General features: G+C 36.3%; 1 long non-coding RNA gene across 1 annotated transcript; it reads right to left on the bottom strand.

Annotated features, from left to right (window-relative positions):
• Positions 1 to 14470: 14470 nt before the first annotated feature.
• Positions 14471 to 15967, bottom strand: LOC118270318 (uncharacterized). The gene is made up of 2 exons (XR_004783205.2): positions 15748 to 15967; positions 14471 to 14851 (listed from the first exon to the last, which is right to left on the bottom strand). It is a non-coding gene; the product is annotated as an uncharacterized LOC118270318 (long non-coding RNA).
• Positions 15968 to 20496: the final 4529 nt, after the last annotated feature.

Below are 20496 nucleotides of genomic sequence, written 5' to 3'. Positions count from 1 at the left end.
TAAAATATAGTTATTTCTGATATTTCGACAATCAGAGTTCAATTTAATCAACCATCGGTCTCGTGAATGTCTCTCTTAGGTAAGATCACATCACATCAACAACTTACAAGTGGTCACTGCAGACCAAAGCCTCGTCTCGCACGGAGAAGGTTTAATCACCACACTTGCTCAATGCGGGTTGATGATTTCAAACTTATAATTAGAAATTTAAAGCCCAGGTTTCCTCGTGATGTTTTCCTTCACCGTTTGTTAGTGGTGTCTACATAATGTTAGAAAGTACGTGTAACTCGAAAATATTCACTATGGTACTTGCTGTTGTTAGGTTTTGAACCGGCACTCTCACTTTTTAACCGTTTTGAATCTCTAGGCTACCACGAATTTGTAGTTGATTTATGAGTAAGTAATGTTCTCTCTTGGGAAATTAAATCTTATTCTTGACTCTTTCTTTAAAAAGTGTAAAAGTTTTACTTCACAAATACGAACGGATTGAGAGTAGGTACTTTGAAAAATAAATGGAATAACATTATATACCCATACACTTTTTCTTGGTTTAAAATCTAATGACATTTGCTTATTATTTTATCTGCAGACTTTGGAATCAACAGTCTTTAGAAGCAGTGTGCGAAAATAAGTCGCATTCCTTTAATGCGAAAATAGAAAACGTTTTTCTTTTTCGATTGGCATTGATTGATTGTCAGCTTGGAAGAGCTCATGTCAGCATTTGCGTAATCTAACATCAGTAGGCTTAGTACGACTTCGCTTTACGTTTAAAGTAGTCGAAACGAGAGTGCTTTCGGCGCTCTGATTGGCCAGTTCGAATAAACCAGCTAATCAGAGGGCCGAACGCGTACAGGCGTGGCCATCTAGATTCTTGATGGATTTCGAACATGGCCAGCCATTTTGATCATTTAACTTAATTGTGCAAGTAAGTGTAAGTATGCACTGGAATCAACCAGTGCATATAACACAACTTATCATTGAGAATATCATGTTAACCATAAATTTTCATTTTGTTAAGTACTTATATCGAAATCCTATCTCTACTAGTCAAATATATCAGTTTATAGGTTAGTGAGTGAACTAGCTTTTCGATCTGGATGTGAAATGTATACGTAAATTGCGTTTGTAAACAAAAAACGGCAAAAAGTTACCTCTTTCTTTATCTATATTTTTATGGTAAACGAGCGTACGGATCACCTGATGGTAAAAAATCTATGGACACCCGAAATACCAGAGGCGTTACAAGTGCGTTACCGGCCTTTTGGGGGAAGATTGGGAAGGAGGGGTAATTGGGCCTCCAGTAACCTCACTCATACAACTAAACACAACGCAAGCATTGTTTCACGTCGGTTTTCTGTGAGGCCGTGGTATCACTCTGATCCACTTGTGCAGAAGCATGACTCTCCCACACTTAAATTGAAAAAAATACTGTATTCTTGAGCAATAAACTAAAACTAGAATAATTAATTGTGCACAATGGGAGACATTATTTTCATATTCCGTCCCTATATACATACATAAGCACTAAGTAAATACCAACACTTGCACAGGTGCCCAGGTGCACTCTAAAGAGCAAGGTGCATATTTTATAAAATAATAAAATAGTAATATGATGAACGTGCCCCAAGTGGAGCTCCGTTGGCCCAGATGTAAGCTTCCTGCGTGCCGTCGGAAACATGCACAGCAGGTATTAATGCATGCAGCGGTAATAACTGCGGAATTGGATGACTGCCTACTTACACATACGTTTACGCCAATTTATGGGTTATTACTTGAAAATTATGTAAATATCGGTTTTCGACTGTGAGTTTTGTTACCGTTTTTGTTGTTTAAATTCCTGGAAAAATCGTATGCAGCACCACTATTCATGTAGTAAGGGCATATTGCCACACACAACGTCAGACTTCGCGTACGGCAAAAGATGTATAACATATGAGGAAGTACAATTATATAATAATTTGCCAAATAATATTAAACGTATCAATCAATTGTTATGTTTAAATATAGGTTGAGAAAATAATCGCGGTTTGATCATTGTCGTAGTTTTATATTCCTAGTAACAATTTAAATTCATTGTAAGTGAACCATGTTCTTTATAAGGAAATAAGTAATAATTAACCTTAAAAATAATCCAATAATACACACTTTGCTCAACCCAGAAATTGGACCCTAGATTTTATGCTCAATACTAGCATTTGACATTATAAACCGCACTAGTCGAGCATGTATGGTGTCAAACATCAAGCAAGCCTCAAAAAAAAAACAAAAGAAAAAAATAACAACGTTACTCCGCGCGACATGTTAGAACACGACATCATTTCACGTTTCATATTGTTAAAGAAACTGTAAACTCAGTGGAGGCACTTAAGTTTTCAACACAATATTCACCGCCATATTTTCTTATGGCACGGCCGCGCCTCGTATGCAGTCAGTTTTATGGAGCGTTTACATTCAGCGAGTCGTATAGGCAAGTACTTTGATACAGTAAAACAATGTTGTGTTCTCTGCTTGTAGGTGTTTTTGATGCTATGTAGGTTATAAGAGATTGAAGGCAGTATTATTAATATAAGTATTTATATTTTTCAGTTTTACTAAGATTCATATTATTTGTTATAGGTTTATCATTGTTTATTAATGGCAGTGAATTTTTTTTTATGTTAAATGGGCCGACGTTTTTTTTTCGTTTTATTTCTCAGCACTTGGTTTGTCTTGTTTATGAAAATAATTTTAATTTCAGAATAAAAGTGTCTTCTTTTGAGGGGGAAAATGACTAAAAACCACGCTGTTTTTCGAGCCGGAGCTCCAGTATCCCGCTAGGTAGTCCGCGACTCGTGTCTAAGTCTGAGTCTAAATCGAAATGTGTTTTTTTAAGGTAATAGTAATATTTCAGATTCCATGAGTGATAATATTTTGATAATGTGTCAATATTAGGACGTTTTAGCTTTATAAAGAAGATGTTTGTAATTGACCAGTGACTTTTCCTTGCTGTTGAGCAATACAGTTAACAGATATTTTTAAATTTACTTTGTCTATATGTAAACTCTATTCATAAACTAGCTACTGGATCAATATTACTTGACCAACTAGAACATACCCCATTGCTTTCACGTAGGAGCAGTAATGTAATAATCAGATAACACGGTATAACGAGCGAGTGTGGAAAATGGCCGGTTTTTTCATGTAAAGTATGAATAAGCTCAGACCAAATCTGGTTTAAAAGTTAACCTAATTTTAGCCGTAGTTAGGTTACGTTCTGTAAAAATTGGGACACGGTATCTGTTTACTATTCTATACGTGACCACATGAAGTAAACATGTTTTCTTAAAGGACAAAGGAGTTTTGGACCGTGTGGAATTTGGAATAGCGACAATTTAGTACTGATTTCCCAATTTATATAAAAACTGATTTAACCCACGTTCCCGTGGGATAAAAGATAACCTAAAGATAAGATAAAGAAACATATATGTTGTTCCAAACCATAATCTACGCCTGTTCTAAATTTCACCCTGATCCTTTAAGTCATTTTGACATGATTGAGTAACAAACAAACTCGCAAATTTTCATATTTATAATATGTATTAGTAAGATAACATAAAATACCTGAAAATAAAGTACCTAAATGAATGGAGCAAAATGGACTTAAAAATTCGACTTCAAGACCCCAGAAATTCTCACCAATCGTGACATAAATCTCGTAAAAACTAACTCTCAAATAAATATCAGATCAGAGGTTTTATTTACAAACTTTTATAAATTTTATGAAAACTGCTTAAAATCCACTATCCTGTATCCTTAGTACGAGTTTTCTTTACGTTTAAAGTAATCGAAACGAGAGCTCGTTCGGCTCTTGGATTGGTTGGTTTATTCAAACTGGCTAATCAGAGCGCTGAACGCGCTCTCGTTTCGATTACTTTATACGTTCAAACTCATACTAAGGGTACTGATTGGTTGCTTTATTCGAGCCGGCCAATAAGAACACCGGACGCGCCCAATTTAAACGTAAAGTAAATTCATACTAAGAGTACAGATATGGATATATTATGTCGAGAACCCAAGGTTGATCGTTCCATAAGTTCCCCAGAGACGCTAGTTTTGAAAAATAAAACATAATGACACAGGTAATAACAATTTTATGACACATTTTATGAAGAACTCATAAAACGGGTTGACGGCAAATGCATATTTGCATCATAGATCATAGATTGACTGAAGTATTTCACTACATATTGTTTTCTAGATATGAAAGTTACTATCTCTATATTACATACCTAAGAACATAATATTATACAATATATAAAAAAACAATTGCTGTTCGTTAATTTCGCTAAAACTCGAGAATGACTGGACCAATTTGGCAAATTTTGGTCTTGAATTATTTGTGGAAATCCAGGGACTGGTACGAAGTTTGTCGGGTCAGCTAGTAATATTACAAATGTAAAAAATTGTGAGTGAGATTGTCTGTATATTTTTAACTCAATCACGTCAAAACGGGTGAAGGGATCGAAATATTTGGAACTGGGGTAGATAATGGATTGGAATAACACGTAGGTTTTTTTAACACAAGGGAACGCGAGCGAAGCCCTTGGTAAGAGCTAGTTAGTCAATGCAGAATGGGATTCATCAGTCACCATCTCTACTCTAGTAATGTCGTAAGAGTATATTGAGGCATTATAATTAGATATAGACTAGGCGGAGGTCATTCGTCTCGAGGGAAGCCCAGTCTCACCAAGCTGGTCTAAGTTGGTATCCAGTCAGATGTACTCCTATAGGGGCGGTAATCAGTAGAAACAATTACTTATAACTCAGGTTTTCAGTATCAAATAAACCAGATATAGACCAGACAACATATATCTACTAGGAACATAATTTTGGTCCAGAGCATCATTTTAATCTCCAACACTAACGAGGTTACTTTTTGAATAAGTATTTTTAACAAGCATGCTGAGCAAAATGAAAAGTTAGTGCTCTAATCACCGCTAGTTAGTTAATTAGAATAGCTCGGATTTTTGCTCTTAGGAAGTAATTTGGTACTAGATTTTTATGTACTTGACAGTGATATTATAAAATAACCCTTCATATTTCTCTGTCCACCTTTCCGCGATAAGCTCAAAAACTACTAAACGGTTTTTCATACGATTTTTTACCATGGCTAAGAGAGTTTATAATATATATTTGTGAGCATTGAAGTGTATTATTAACTATTAATGTCTCAAATATCACAAGTGAAACAGTGACTGTAAACCTAGTATAGATAAAAGTGGAAAGAAATATAAAATCAGTGCACCACGAAGGATTTTATGACATCCTTGTAGAAATCCTCAATAACTGTGACCTCAGTTGCACCTGCATTGCATACAAATAACTTTGGAATCCTTGGATCTTATCTGACCTTCACATTTTTACTTTAAAGATAGATACTGGTCAGTTTTTATACGGTACTACTACTAGTACCCGTAGGAAACTCCATTCTACACCAACTCCATTTTTCTGCTTTTCTTCCCTGTTTTTCTGCTTTTCTTTGCTATAAACCTCACGGACCAACGAGTGCAAAATCGAGGAAATTGGTTCGTGCGTTCTGGAGTTATAGCGTCAGGAAGAAAAACCCGACTTATTTTTATTTTATATAATAGATTAGCCGGTAACAAGCAGACGGATGATAGTAAGCAATCGTCGCCTCCCATGGACACCCGAAACACCAGAGGCGTTACATTGCGTTTCCGGTTTTTTGGGGGTTAGGAATTTAAATGTATCTAAAGGGATTGGGAAGATAAGGAAAAGAGGGTATTGGGCCTTCGGTAACCTCACTCACAACGAAACACAACGCAAGCGTTGTTTCACGTAGGTTTTCTGTGAGCCCGTGGTAGCACTCCGGCCGAGCCGGCCCATTCGTACCGAAGCATGGCTGTCCCATACTTTCTGAATGTTTTACAGTTAGTTTACGTTATGCAGTTTTACGTTAAAGATACCTACACAGTTGTGAGAAAAGTTTTCTTAAACGAAATGAAAGGTAGGTAAGTCCTCTTTGATTATCGCAACGCTGCAGTGCTATTCTGTAAATTCATTTTGCTAAGTCGCTAGACGCTTCTGAATCCGTTGAGATTAAAGTTTCGTATGTAATGATGAAAGCGTGGCTTACGTGGTGATATTGCTTTCAGAATAGTACTGCAAGATTGTATTGTAATTGTACATAATTGACCTAATCGTGAGTAAGACTGTCCAATAAAGAGTTTTATGTTCAAATCTCGATTCCGACTATTAAAATAAATCAATTATCTAACAAATGAATTAGGCTTGTTCTTCTGGTTAAGCTTAACTATCAAAGAATTACGTTGAATATTGAAAGAATAGGATAAAACTAATCACTACTGTCTTTTTATATACTACAAGAAATTACAGCAAAAACATCTTTCATACATGCATAACCTCATGTCTATCTCCAACAGGGTAGACAAAATTGGGTTATTTCGTTTTTCATTTTTCTACAATAGTAAAAGTACAATAATATGATTGAAAACAATGGCTCTAATATTCATTTTACGTTAAATATTGAACTCTTTTATGAAACGATACTTGTCTATTATATTTCTAAGTTTGCACATCAAAGTGAGTTCAATACAGGTTACTGATCTTTCAAAATTATTGACTTCAATAGAACTTTTAACAATAGTTAATGACGTATTGAAGTGTGCACATTAATCATGCTGCATAGTTTATTATAGAATATTTTGTATTGTGAAGTCTTCTATATTTAAACTTCAAATTAATATCGCAAGGAAACCTGCACTTAAGATTTTTAATTATAAGTTTGAAATCGCCAAACTGCATTGAGCAAGCGTGGTGTTTGAGGGTGTTCTTCCACCAATCATATTCATTGGTATAAATAACTTAGCGCTGATGGAAACGGACTCAGTTAAGCTATGTTTTTATATGGAAAGATGCGTGCTATGGATGTGTGCTACTATCGATACATCGCAAACTTGAGCTGCACATCTTCCTCGCACGGCTACATAGCTTAATATCAGTTGAAACGATCACATAGTTTCACAACTTAGCTAATACATCTTAGCAGTGGCCACATTCTACAAAATTAAAGTTGACATTTTTACACTTGTATACATACATAACCTCAGGCCCGTCGAACATGGGGGTAGGCAGAGACAATAGAACGCCATTTACTATAATCTTTCACCACCCAGTTATTATATTTGTAACATTAAAGTTAAAATTATTATAACCTTTTCAATGTAAGCCCATGTAAATACACCATAATCTTTAACAAAATACTTTCTCATTGTGAACTAAAAATAGCTTTGTATAAACCTCATTAATTTAATATAAGTTTTCAAAGGATCGTGACTTGTAGAAGCATGCATCTATAATAATGATATCAAAATAGAAGTCAATGATGATTGATGGAACGAACTGATTTAGCAGAAAATAAAGGCTTTATGTCTAAGTTAAAGCCACTAACCCTTTCAGAATAAGTTTGTGTGAAAATGTTATTTATTTATTTTATTAAGTAAATTATTTATCTTTGTGTATAAGCCTTATAGATTGTAGGTGCAACGACATAGAGCAAGTGTCTTGGGTTGAATTTTCAGAAGAAAACCAGAGTTGTGTTCTAGAGTCATTGCTGAAAATCAATAAACTTCAATAATACTTTGAGCGACCCGGGACTTGAACCAGAGATATCTTACTCTGCAATCCCATTTGCGACCAGTCAACCAATGAGGAATTCTTCTCTGAGTAAACAACACTGTTGATAATCCTATGTATTCTTGGTAATAAAATTAACATAACTGCATTTTAAGTTGTAACAACGTCCTAACTTTAAAAATAATCCAAAGCCCAAATTGTTTCGCTGAAGGGCCATAAATAAAAAAGTTGTTTTTTTTTTAATAAGTCCACGAGCACGAAGTTTTGTGACACAAATCATAACTTTGAAACCGTCAACTTTGAAAGAAAGGGAAAACAATTTTGAAATAAAAAAGTAAGAAAAAAAATTAAGATAGAAATGCAAGCTGTGCTTTAAGTCCAGGAAAAGTATTTGAAAAATGTTGAGTAGCTGCCTCTGAGTCTTTCTTAGCAAGTGTTTACGGTGAGACATTACAGTTTTTGTTTTATGGGATAAGCCGGTAAACGAGCAGACAGATCACCTGCTGGTAAGGAATCGACGCCGCTCATGGTCACCCGAAACACCAGAGGCGTTACAAGTGCGTTGCCGGCCTTTTGAGGGTTAGGAATTTAAGAGTTGTTGGGATGTTGGGGAATCTAGGATTGAGAAGAGGGGTAATTTTGCCTCCGGTAACCTCACTTTCACAACGATACACAATGCAATAGTTTTGTTATTGGTTTAAAAAATATATATTTTAAAAGCCAATCTTAATCTAAATACAATTACAATTTTTATTAATATTTTTTTTATTGTCGCCCCCATGAAGAAAGTAACAAAGAGAAGATACTATGTGATGATTGTGCATTGTGATAAAAGCAATGGGTCGTGCCCAAAGATATTATAACGCACTTGTAACGCCTCTGGTGTTTCGGGTGTCCATAGGCGATGGCGATTGCTTACCATCAGACGATCCGTCTTCTCGTTTACCAGCTTATACCATAAAAAGCTAAGTGGTAATAAATAACAATTAAAAACAAACAACATGTTTTATGAAGTGTGTTTAGTTCATGCAAATACTTGCGTACTGCCATTGAATCTGTGTTAACCTATTAACGTACTCGCGATGCGTGTAAACGAGCGTCTGAATAACTCGACTGCTATTTCTAGTACAGCGGCAAGTGATTGTTAAATGTACTACGCTTAGAATACATTATTGGTATTATCTTATTTTGTTGAAGGTTTTTATTTAAAAGGAGTAATAGCAGCCTATATACATTCAGTTACTAGATATTAAGACGGATGGACAATTCTATTTTGACGTTTTGAAAGTGGATTGATTTTTTCATTGGAATAAGTTTATAACATAAATGGTGTTTGATATATCATAATTATTTCCACTTTTCCACAAGAGATGTGCTGTGCTACGTTGCTGTGAATGCGTTTGGCTTCCACCAATCATATTCATTGGTACACATAGCATAGCACTAGTGGAAACGGACTCAGCTTAGCTATGTTTTATTTGGAAATATGCGTGCTATGGATGCGTGCTATGCATGGCTTCCCTACTATTGATACATCGCATACTCGAGTTGCGCATCTTCCTCGCACAGCTACATTGCTTAGTATCAATGGAAATGGTCACATAGTTTCACAGTTAGCTATTAGATCTTTGTAGCATAACTATATTATAGCACATCTCTGGTAGAAAAGCTCGCTAAATGTATTGATGCTATGCTCTGCATATAGAATCTAATATTGAATTTCGCACTATGAGAGATATTTCGTCAATAACTTCGAATTGCAACGAATGTTAATCATCACGCTTACTCAAGACCAGTTAGTCATATCACTCTGATGTGGATATTTATTATTACATCCATTTAATATTTCATCCTGACTATTTGTATATTCTCAAGTGTTCCTATGCAAGTGCTAAATAAACTAAAAATCATGGTTTACTCACTTAACACGTTGGCTGCCATTGGGGGGTCAAAATGACCGGCGCTAGCGGAGGATTCGCCTTCAACAGATTTTTGTTGGCAGCCAAAGTGTTAAATTACTCGAGAAAAGCTCTACTAGTTTCGAGTCACAGAGGGACTCTTCATCATGAGCAGCGTGCGCAGACGCGCAGCCTATTCTACGCAGTAGTTTGCGCGACGTCACCGTATATGTACGTGAATAAACCGTGATTCTTAGTTAATTTAGTATGTTTCACGATAGTTATTACAAAATGCTAAATAATTAACTATCTTACGTATGAAAAAAGTATGCTTTACATTAAAATCGTAGTTCAACGTTCAACAAAACTTCTAATAAAAGCAGTTACCATTGCGGCTTTTGCTTAATCCAAATAAAATGAAGCAATACACAACTACCGATGGTTCGTGCAATTGTTTTTTGTTTCGAGTGCGGTTGGCCGTCGATGTAAAGCCTCTACGGAGAACGATTGATTGCTCTCCAACTAGTGAAATCCGGATTAAGTGGTTACTATTGCTAGAACGAAACGAACATGGGCATGTAGATAGTAACAGGCTTTTCTAATGTGGGCTATGCAGGATTATGTTTTGCAACGTCACGCCTTTTAACGTCGAAGGGGTATGCAGAGGTGCACATTACGGCACGTACTGCCATTGCACAATGTTCACCCACTTTTCACCATTTGTGTTATGTGTCCCATGTAATATGGGGTGAGCCTTTAGGGAACAGAGAGTAAAGTTCCCTAAGCAAAGGAGGATCCTCCGACCAGGCGAGTGATCATGCCTGGCGGGCTTACTGCCCAACTGTTGTTCGTTGGGATTTTCTATCCGTGTTAATTCGCATGTAAACTTCGTATGTGCGATGCAGGATATTTGTGACGTCATCCGTTGATTTGCTCGTCGATAGTCTATGTGCGACTTCTGTCATCTGTCACTTGTTACTTGTCAATGTGTCGCCACATCACTCATCCAAGACCGGAGGTCGATCCTGTTGAGACGGCTGTCGATGCTTGAGATGAGCGGTGCCAGAGCCAGTGTAGAATGTCCCTAGTTCCAGTGAGTCGGAACTGTGCCGCTGAATGCCCAGTGAGTCGGGTGAGCGGTGCAGGGCGATACTCCAGTGAGTCGGAGTAGTGAAGCTCGCAGTGTCCCACGGTGAGTCGGGGAATAGATGCTGCGAGGGTAGGTGCGTAGTGGCGGGCGTCTGCGTTGACGGGAGGAAGACGTCCTCAGACCGTGTGCAGAAGTGCTGTGCCTAGACGCTGATGAGGCCGTAGGGAAGAACCAGGCTGCATATCTTCGATGTAGCGTGTGGTGGTCCCTGATGAGGCCGAGGATGCTGGTTGGCTGCGACTTGATTACCGCTCAGCGGAGAAGTGATGGGTGAGGGAGATGGCGATAAGGATGACGGTGCTGATCTGCTCCGTGAAGGTTGGTTTCAATCACGTCGGGGTCACCACTTTAGGGAACAGAGAGTAAAGTTCCCTAAGCAAAGGAGGATCCTCCGACCAGGCGAGGTGATCATGCCTGGCGGGCTTACTGCCCAACTGTTGTTCGTTGGGATTTTCTATCCGTGTTAATTCGCATGTAAACTTCGTATGTGCGATGCAGGATATTTGTGACGTCATCCGTTGATTTGCTCGTCGATAGTCTATGTGCGACTTCTGTCATCTGTCACTTGTTACTTGTCAATGTGTCGCCACAAGCCTATTGCCATATACCGGGCAAGGAATTTTCGAAAATCCGAAAAAACCCAATACCTAATACTTTGCTTGACACGGGAATCGAACCCGAGACAACTCCACTAACGAGGTAGTCAGTAATATGTGCTTATATAATTTAATTCAATTTTAAGACACACCTAATATAAAACCCTATATAACATTATAATTTTTTTTCGAAATTAAAACCTTTGGATATATTTGTATATATCATACATAAGTCCTGTTTCACGGAAGCCTATAATGTCAATAAATGAAGATTATGGACACGGTAATTCAAAGTCCCGCTCTCTCACAAAGCCAGCATTATAACGAAATAAATAAAATATTTATACATTATAACAGCAATATTAATATAATAACTATCATAGTTTACATACAAACATAAAACATATTAAATACAACAATAAAATTTATCGACCATTTAATTATGTTAAGCATGCAAACATTCCCGATTTAAAATAGCTGTCCCATTTAACCGGTGATTTACAACGCAATGCAACTCTAGGTATGTTCCACAATTATTTATACACGGTGTAACAAAAAGGGGGTATACATATCAAGTGCACGGTTTCTAGACAACATAACAAACAATACGGGAAGGGTTTTTTAAACTCATGTTTTCATGGAACGAAGTTATGAATTTTTCCAATACATAAAATTCCAGAAACCGAACATCAAAATTAGGTACATACTGGTACTAGGCGATCAGATTTACAGAAGAAATGTTTCGTAATTACCGAGTGACCCTGTAGTGTTGTGATACATTTGTATGATGATTTAAAATCAAGAACATGCGACACCATGTATTTGGTGCCAATTTTTTTAAACGTATTTTATGCTGAAACTTTGTGTAGAGTTTTTATTTAAGTTTTTAAACTGACATGGTCACTAACACTATTATTAGAACTTATGACGGGATATTTACCATGTTTATTCATTTTGATGAGTTTCCGATATTTCGGCACTGTTGTAAGCACCATGATCACGAATTAACTGGGATCGGGAAATATCGGAAACTCATCAAAATGAATAAACATGGTAAATATCCCGTCATAAGTTCTAATAAGAGTTTCTATTTAACCTGTATTCTTCAGTGCTTCTTGATGTATATGGGTATTTTGTTACACCCTGTGTATACCAGCTTTATCTTAGTACTATTTTATTTCTATCTGTAGTCCTGTTAGCTAATGGCTTCCTGAACAAACAGGGAACGTATAAAAACATGCTGTCTCATGTGGAAAGGGGCATGTGTAGGGGTACACTGACTAGGGATGTGATGCGTAACAAATGACGTCGAGAGAAAAATGGCCGCCAAATGTCAATGTCATTGTCAATTGTTATGATCGTGTTGGTACTTGCTATGTCTGATATAATAATATTTCATGTCGGTTTCGACTACGGCGATTAGGGTTCTACTATTTTTTTTTTTCGGTTTATGTATTATTGTTGATTGTGGTGATATTAATTCTTTATTCCTTATTTCTACTTTATAAAGAAAAGGTAGACAGTGAATATACATTTCCGACAAGTCTATCGTTTTCAAAATCTGATTCGTCTTCTTATACTTTTTTTTTTGGGGTAAAATCATCCAATGACTCACCTTGCGCGAGGTGAGAGGTGGCGTCAGACTTTTACAGACTAAAACACCCTGTTGTTACTCCTGCTTTACGAGTAGGGAGCTCCCGTAAACCGACTAATAAGAAGTCCGTAGCGCCGGTTCTTCTGATATTTAGTGGAAATATAAGATTTTTTCGTAAGACCTTATTTGAAAGCTGACTGAAACTCTTAATTTAGCCTTAGAATTATCGTCAAGACGAAGTTTATCTCTCTCTTTATTTCTTTTACGTTAAAAAGTTACATATACGCAAAAAACAACCTATCAATCAAAACGATCATGTTTACCTAAAAAAAATTCGAGGTACAAAAAGCTAATCATTAGCTACGAAACGTCATAACACCCAACACCTATAAACTATCTTTATCGACACCCTTTCCCATCCCTAACGGAGACATGACAGTGATCAATGCCAATGTGGGCCCAAGTTCACGTCTTCGAAACATGTCTGATGGTCATAAATCATACGCGAATAAACACATTTTTGTAGCTTCCTCAGTCGTCTGTGTGATCGATATCATTTGCTATGAAATGTACCGCGCTCACGATACCGACGTTCAATGTTAAGGACGAGACAGACTTGCGGAGTTGCTCAGTACCGAGCAGTTTTGGAAAATCCATTGTAAAAATTAGATAGATTATAAATAGTACATTAGTATCTTCTTCTCCGTGTGGGAAGAGACCTTTTCTTAACAGCAATGGAACAGTAACATTTGGATGATGATAAGTATCTAAATAGCTGTTCAAAAGAATATCGATCCATCTATCCGAGAATTGCCCGAGGTGAATGAACCTTATAAGAATAAATCTATCTTCATAAAACCATGGGATGAATAGCAAATATAGCAATAAATTAGCTCCAAATATGTACATGAGACTTATATGTTACACTTATCAAGGATCACATTAATATTCCCTAAAACTTGACCCAAATGTACATAGGAAATAGTATGTGGGGATTCTCTTATTATAGGTATCAAACGTACTTCAATTTTGCTAATTTGCTAAAATTACTTACCAACAGTGTGTCCCAGTCCTTAAACACGAAGCTGGCTTTTATCTCACCCTTGAGTATAAAACTTTCAAGGTCATTAGTTGGTAATGAATTTAGCGAAGGTCGCGGTATGAGACCGCTGTTACCTTAGTACGATATAGTTTTTATTTGTCGAGATTTATTATAGAGAGACAGGCCATAAATCGAAGGACTAAGTGGCATTTGATATAAGAGAATCAAATTGATGTAAAAACATCCAATCTCTACACATTTTTATCTTATTTTGGACGACTCTGTTCATACATTTATTCAACTGGTTAAGAAGTAAGACCTTTTTTTTATCATCCAATGACTTCCGTGAGAGGGAGGCGCGAAAGAATGTCAGACTCTTACTGACTAAAAACCACCCCGTTCCTACTCCTGCTTTTCAAGCCCCGGTAAACTCGCTAGGTATTCCGCAGCTAAGAAGTAAGACCTTAGAATTAAATAAAATTATTAAACCTAAAAACCATTTAAGCGAAGATCATGAAATAAAACCAAATAAACTAAGTTTAGGGCCTATGTTATTTAATCAAAACAACCAAAAACAAAATTTGGCAAGGACATTTTAGCGATGAGAGCTGCATTTGCATTTGGATAAAATACTACTTTTATAATCTTACTCCTATTATCTTAGCTTGAACTTGTGGAGGCACAGACGCGACTTATTGAACGTTTTTATGTTGAAGAAGGTACTGATATACATGGTAATGTGTTAACAGCAGAAGATCCAATAGTGAACACTTGAGTAAATGATGTAAAGGATGCCTATAGCAAGATAGCACAGTATGGGTATAGTTCTGAGGACACAATATACAAAATACCCCACGACATGACTGAAGAATCCAGATAGAGTAATGGAACTTTTTCGTTTGCTTTCTTTGCGTCCTGAAAATTAAGAAATTAATAGTAGATACGTATTGGTTTTTCTCATTATGAAATGCTAAACATGATACCGTAAAACGGGGTGAATAGAATTCAAGGGATAGAATAGGAATGTGGTGAATAGATGTTAGGACATTTTCCCAACATTTATTCACCCTTTTCTGTATCTATTCACCCCGTTTTACCGTTAGTTAATGTCACAAGTAATGGTAATGCATCCAGTCATTCAAACGCGCTTGTTAGGATATATTCGATATGGTGCTATCTAAATACATAAAACTCAAAGGTGACTGACTGACTGACATAGTGATCTAACAACGCACAGCCCAAACCACTGGACGCAACGGGCTGAAATTTAGCATGCAGGTAAATGATATGGCGTAGGCATTCCCTAAGAAAGGACTTCGATTAATTCTACCCTCATGGGGATAAAATAGGGGATGAAAGTTTGTAGGGAACTTTGACAATTTTAAACCGATCGGGCTCATAGGTATCCCTTAAGGATTTTGATAAATTCCGTTAATAGTAATAGTTCATAACATGAGCGAAGCCACGGTAAAAGCTAGTTCACAAAATATATTAGAACACAAACACACCAAATGGAGTCAATTTTAGAAAGAACTTGAAAATTTCAGTAAGTGCCATACAAGTATGGAAAATGGAAAAGTTCCGTCTATTCTATTCCGTCCAAATGAGTAATTTCTAGGGAGCTATTACAGCTGTATATATTGATAGAACAACCCATACGACCCCTTACATATCAACATACGGACGGAAGAAAAGGTTTTGTTAGAAACCTATTCTATGCTCGCCGCTGTTCTAAGAGACGTCTGCGATACAAAGTGAACAATGGATGAAAGTTACTAAGTAATACAGAATAGCAACAAGAATGGACTTACTTCCCATTGTTTGTTAATGTTAAAACTTTATACTAAAATTTTCGTCCGTAACAATATAATTTGTTGCGTTAAAACTTTTAATTGTTTGTTTCCATGTTCTGTGGTTCTTGTTTGTGCTAATAATTTCGTCTATTGTATTATTGACTTCATTATTTTTGTTTATTTCATAAATATTGTTGTTCTACGTGCTGTTTGACAGGATTTGTTTTGTCTGCTTTTACGTTTCATAGCAACAGAGTTCTTAAGAATTTTTACTATTCGTGGACTTTCATAAATAGGTTTTATGGCTTCTTGGTTATTTGGCAATTAATCGAAGACTGTCTAACTATTCCATTGTTCTTCATCATAAAGAGCGTTTTTATTGTTCTACACCTACACCAGGTCAATTTCAGATCCGATCCAAACACCGTATTAAAACATTCATAGCACAATGTAAAAGCAAAAAAATACGTTCATAGATTTGCTGGCAAATCAAAAAAACTTAGTCTGATATTTTTTTTACACGGTTACAAGAATCCACAGACACTTTTTCAATAGACACTGATCAATCTGAATTCTTGTAACAGTCTGCAGTGCAATTACAAAAATAGCACCCAAACAGTTTTGATTGCGAAATAAACAGTTTTCGTATGAATAGTTGTTTGTTGAGCTTGAAGCGTGGGCAAAGATTTTAACAGTTGCTCCCATACTGACAGACGAATACATGTTACACTAATATATTACTTTGACCGTGAAACTAAGCGTGTTTAGACAAATAGATAGTTCAGTTTTTATGCAATTGCTTTACGGAAACGTATGTGTGTAGGTAAATAATTGGGTAACGTTTGTTTTAATTAATATGTTATCGGCTTACTCACGTAACTGTTTGATGAGGAACTCGCCTAGTTTCATACACACGACGCGGCGATTGTCGTGGAAAGCTGCTCATGAATATGAGCCTCTAGCATGGCTTGAAACTAGGCGAGTTCCTCATCAACTTATTCTGTTTTTTTCTAGTTACGTGAGTAAGCCGATAACATAATAATTAATTTAGTATGTCCCACGAAAGTTATAATAAAAATAACGTTTGTTTTATGTGTTAATTCTATGTAATGTTGTGTTATGGATTGACTGTTGTTAGTCTTGAGTGTGGTTTGAATGTACAACATATGTGAATAGGATCACGTGTTTCATTCTGAGAAGATAGAGGGTCTGTTTACTGGATATACTCGCGGTACATCTGCGTGGGCGGCAGCCTTATCCATTGTGGCTCTGTATATAAAATAACGCCTTTTATGCTCTTGAGGGGTGAGCAGAGACACTCACATGAAGCGTAAGAGACTTGTCACCATTTATTTTTGCCTATACATGTCGATTCTAATACTGAGCGTAATGATAATAAAATAATTCTTAAATAATATTAAGGAACTTCACAATGATGGTCTTAATATTATATCACAATTTATAATTATTCTTAATGCTTCCCGGTGTTGAAAATTCCATTCTACTTTCAATTGTTTTTCGAAGATACTATGCATTTTATTAATCCTAAAAATCTCAAACGCTCACTGGAACATCAAATCTGCATTAGCCAATAAAAAATAATTTACTAGCTTCTCGTATTCTTCGCATTCTCGTGGCATAAAAAGTATCCTATCACCCAAGTCAGCTCATACCCTCTCTGTATACCAAATTTCATCAAAATCCATTCAGTGGTTTCAGCGTGATTCACGGATTAATATCTAAACAAACAAACTTTCATATTGATAGTATTATATTAGTGTGAAAGTTAGTTTCAAACTTAGATTTAGTTAATGCAATATGTCTGTCAATGTGTACCTAAAGTATAAGGATCATCGATGTTGATCTAATGGACTTATGATGAACGATTGACACCCACATAGGACTTATGTAAAATATTTACTGATTTTCATGTAGCAACAGTGTAATGATATAAGTAGTTACAAATTATATTTGCTTTCCACCAATCATATTCATTGGTACTCATAACTTAGCACCGGTGGAAACGGGTTCAACTAAGTTATGTTTTTATATGAAAAGATGCGTGCTATGTTTTTTTTAATGGGACAAGCCCGCCGCAACCTCCCATACCGCTGCAACTCCTGTAAGCCAGGATCTACAGTAGATACAACCATGAAAACACCAGAAAATTTAAGTCCGTCGCGTCCCAGGGATATGAATGACTGTCTTGGATCCCACAACGCAATTAATCAGAAGATATTATTAGAGAAAAAGAAAAAGAACAGGCATGCGTGTTATGGATGGTTTCCCTACTATTGATACATCACATACTCGAGCTGCGCAACTTTTTAACATATCTTACTTGCACCGCTACATAGTTTAGTATCAGTGGAAATGGTCACATAGTTTCACAGCTTAACTATTACATCCACGCAGTATAGTTACATAGCACATCTCTGGTTGAAAAGCACTCTAAGCTAGGTGTTAATACTTGGTGTGTAGGCGGAAGAATGTAAATCTATAGTGGATTTATAGCACGCCTGCTCTTCACCAGTTTATTAAATACCAAAGTATTACTGTAACGTCACTCGTATCGGTAAAATATAAGGCAGATACTGTTTCTAAGAATCTCGAAACATCCATGATACGTTCACATCACATCAACAGCCTATTAAGTGGCCACTGCTGACCAAAGGCCTCGCCTCGCACGGCGAAGGTTTAAGCATTAATCACCACGGTTGCTCATTACGGGTTGGCGAGTTTAGACTTATAATTAGAAATTATAAGCCCAGGTTTCTGCACGATGTTTTCACCGTTAGTCAGCGGTGTTTAAATAATTTTAGAAAGTACATATAACGCGGAAAAGTTACATTGGTACTTTGCCGTTGATAATTTCGAACTCTCATATATGAGAATCTTAAACCTCCGGGCCACTGCGACATCAAAATCGCGCTATTTACTTAGCTTACTCCAGCGGGAGACAGGCGTACTTATAATTATGTTATTTTCAATTAAAACAATATAATTTCACCCTACTCTAATAGCAACCTTCAATACCAATAGTGTACAGACGGCAACACACTATCAAGTTATACAAAACCAGTATATCATGGTCTCGCTTTGTATGATCTTTCCGTACATTCAACGGTCAACTTATACTAGTTGTGTATGGCTTGATGTGTCACCGTGTGGTACAAACTATGAGAACATGTGAACTAAACTTGAACCAACCACTTAAACAACTTAGAAACAGTTTCCTTGCGCGACGTGTTGCGGAACTTACTAACAAATACTGTTAATAAAATACATACATACATACAATATCTAAGTAAGACTAGCTTCTGTCAGCGGCTTCGCCCGCGAACCCATTGGACGAATGTGTTCTATTTGTTATTATAAACTATTATCTACCCCTGTTCCAAATGATCCCTTCAGCCACGGTTGATGCGGTAGTTGGACAACCGGTTGCCGCGTTAGCTGAGCAACCGGTTGCCGCGTAACATGTAGTGGGTTCGATTCCCGCACGGAGCAATTCTGTGTGATCCCAAATTGTTGTTTCGGGTCTCGGTGTCATGTGTATGTTTGTAAACGCACCCACGACACAGGAGAAAATCCTAGTGAAGGAGTAACGTTATTAAAAAATAAGCAGCTTGGCAATCACATACTTGTCTTATGTGTAATCAACCAACGAATCAGTCAACCTATTTATATAACAATTTGTAATATTCTAAATACTACACATAAATATACGTCCGTCTGCCAGTATGTCATAATATTATGAAATATCCGTGTCTAATTAGTTTAATAAAAAAATAATTAACTTCTATCAAAATATTTCTGTAATTCGATAGAAGTAAAAATAAACATAACATCACAACTTTTATTTATTAGAAGCTGCAAGAAGAACTGCAATACCTAGTCATTATGACAGTGTATGAAAACAAAAATCTATTAGTCTGTCAGTTAGGTAGTAATAAAATATTAGACACTACACGACAGGTATTTTTTTATTTTGTCGTATAAGTTAACAATAACGAATCAAAGTTTAGGAATGGAAGCAAATACGTATTTTCTGCGTATAAAATGTACCTGGACGTCACGCGATGTTTCAAATCGATATAATTATGTTCGAAAGTATTGATTACGTATAGTGCTGAAAAACTTCCTTATTAGGAGCGGGTTTCCCGTCATCCTTACGTTTAAAAACAACTTGTGAACGGATCACAATTATCTCCAAAATAAAATTCTTCGATGAGCTAAAAGCTAGCCAGTTAAAATAAAATTATAAATTCAATACAACAAAGGGCGAGCCTATTACCTTACACCGGGCACTTTTCCAGAAACTAATATAGTGAAACCATGATATAGGCACATGTTACGCCCGTCGTTAGCTTAGGAATTTACAGAAATAAATCATAATATACATGTCTTGTCTTCTGAGCCCTGAGAAAATGGTTTATATTTAATTTACTGACAAAATGACGCACATAAATACTTTCAAATATATAAACTTAGTCAGTTTTCTCGAACACGGTTTTCCAAAATATATGTGTCATCGTATGCTTTTATGTATGATGGGAGACTTCATATTTGTGTGGTTATTGGGTGGATATTTGTTTTAACCTTCAAAATGGTAAGTAATCGTGAATAACTCAGGAATTTGTCATACGAAACAGAAATAATGAGATATATTTTTGAGACATTCTTGATACAGAAATATAATCTATGAATGAATATACTACTACTAAATATACGGTACGTATACTACTACTCGTATATACTTTACCT

Source organism: Spodoptera frugiperda, chromosome 13, assembly GCF_023101765.2.
Source record: "Spodoptera frugiperda isolate SF20-4 chromosome 13, AGI-APGP_CSIRO_Sfru_2.0, whole genome shotgun sequence".
In the NCBI taxonomy this organism is placed as follows: domain Eukaryota; kingdom Metazoa; phylum Arthropoda; class Insecta; order Lepidoptera; family Noctuidae; genus Spodoptera; species Spodoptera frugiperda.
This window is presented reverse-complemented; position numbering and strand designations above follow the sequence as displayed.